This window comes from Anolis sagrei, chromosome X (genome assembly GCF_037176765.1).
Source record: "Anolis sagrei isolate rAnoSag1 chromosome X, rAnoSag1.mat, whole genome shotgun sequence".
Taxonomy (NCBI): domain Eukaryota; kingdom Metazoa; phylum Chordata; class Lepidosauria; order Squamata; family Dactyloidae; genus Anolis; species Anolis sagrei.
Genome location: NC_090034.1, coordinates 19,900,174 through 19,902,442, shown reverse-complemented (window position 1 = coordinate 19,902,442; position 2,269 = coordinate 19,900,174).

The window sequence follows — 2,269 nt, the reverse complement described above, 5'->3', positions numbered from 1 at the left end:
ATGAATGCAGCTTGGGCTGCAAGACTTGGAAAAATAATTTTTCATTGCAGGATATGACTCCCAGAACTGCAGAAATGGCACAGCTAATGGCCCGCTGTTTCATTTAATGCTTTCCAAGCTCTGAAAGATTGCTTCTGAGTTCTAATCGTTATACCTTCCAATGAAGAAGCAGAACTATGGTCACAAGACACTGAGAGCTCACTTCCTTCTCAAAAAATGAATTTCTTCCAATATGTGCTGGCCCTTTAAGGAACGGGAGGGGGCAAGGAGTGTGATGATATCCGGGAATTAGCCTTATCCTTAACGCGTGCGCAGTTGGAACATTGACGTTTTTTCTTCCAGAGGGACATGAGAGCTCCTGGCACTTGTTGCGCCTGCGCAGTTGGATCATTGGCTTTATTATTCCCGGGCTGGTTATTTCAGCGAAGGAAAGCGTGCGCCTTTAGTGCGCCTGCGCACTGAGAGCTGTGTTGTTTTCCCGCCCATTTGAAAAAAAAGAGGGAAAGGTGGGCGAAGCCGTCTGAGAAGACTGTCATTATTGTTTTAATGTAATACAATCTAGTACTAATGATATTGTAATATAATAATGTTAATATATTATATAGGATTTGAAGTTACATTATACAGGAATGTAGTCGTAGGCCTTAATCTAAGACAGGCATAGGCAAATTTGGGCCTTCCCTCCAGGTGTTTTGGACTTCAACTCCCACAATTCCTAACAGCCTCAGGCCGCTTCCCTTTCCCCCTCAGCCGTTTAGGATTTGTTGTTTTACTAGGCCTTCTGTGCCAAAAAAATGCTGGTGCCTTGCCAAACTACAACTCCTGTGATTCTGTGGCACTAGCACTTGAAGTGGTATCAAACTGCATTAATTCTACAGTGCAGATGCTCAAGATGAGCCATATTCATGATGTGTGAAAGGCCCAACATTGTACCTTCTACACTGCCATATAACCCAGACTATGATCTGCTTTGTACTGGGTTATCTGAGCCCACACTGCCATTTAACCCACTTTGAAGCAGATAATCTGGATTTTATATGACAGTGTAGATGGGGGCCTCAGAAATCTAAACTATGAGATGTGGAAACACGATAATGTCATTCTGGCCCCATTATATGAGTCTACACTGCCATACAAAATTCAGATTATATGTTTTGATCTGGATTATATGGCAGTGTAGACTCATATAATCCAGTTCAAAGCAGATCATGTGGATTATCTGCATTGGTAATCTGGATTATATAGCAGTGTAGAAGGGACTTCTGATACCAATCTGAAACAAAAGGAATCAATTTTCATTTCAGAAGGCTTGAGATGCTTTTGTTTTATCATTGTAGCAAATGCATCCTATGTTCTGTGTATATCAAAGCAGATAATTCACTTTATCGGCTTTGAACTGGATTATCCGAGTCTACACTGCCATATAATCCTGTTCAGATAATCTGGATTTTAAATGCTGGTGTAGAAGGGGTCTGAAAGATTTGTTTTGATTTTGCAATCTTTATAAATAAAAATGTAATGTTCGTTTGTGGGATTAACATAACTCAAAAACCACTGGGTGAATTGACACCAAATTTGGACACAATGAACCTATCAGGCCAACAAGTGACGATAACTCAGGAAAAACACAGAAAAACACAGCGGAAGAGACTTAAAAAGTAAAAAAAGGAACCATTGCAACGCATGCGCAAAACCACACATATATATGCAAATACAAATATACACAGATATATACACACACAAAGCACATATACACAGACTGGGCCACAGCAATGTGTGGCAGGGGGTGGCTAGTTTTAAAATAAATTGTTGTTATTATTATTACAATCAATCACCATATATGGAATTACTGAGGCCCCTTCTACACTGCTATATAATCTAGATTATCAAATTAGATGACCCACATTATTTGATTTGAACTGGATTATACAAGTCTATATTGCCATATAATTCAAAACAGATAATCTGAATTTTATATGGCAATGTTGAAGGAGCCATAGTGATTTGCTTAGATTTTGCTATTTCTAAAATAATAGTAATAGTAATAATAATAATAATACTATCCACCTGTGGAATCACAAAATGATTTGTTTTGATTTTGCTGCTTTTTTTTTAAAAAAAAGTATTATTATTACCTTGCTTTTCTCTCAGCTGCTTGCATTTAAACAGCAATACAATGGAAGACCTACAAAAGCTAAATTAAATTGGCATTAAATTTATGGAAACTGCTCTAATGTATTTTGTTTTGGTCCAATTCCAGGAGGAACGA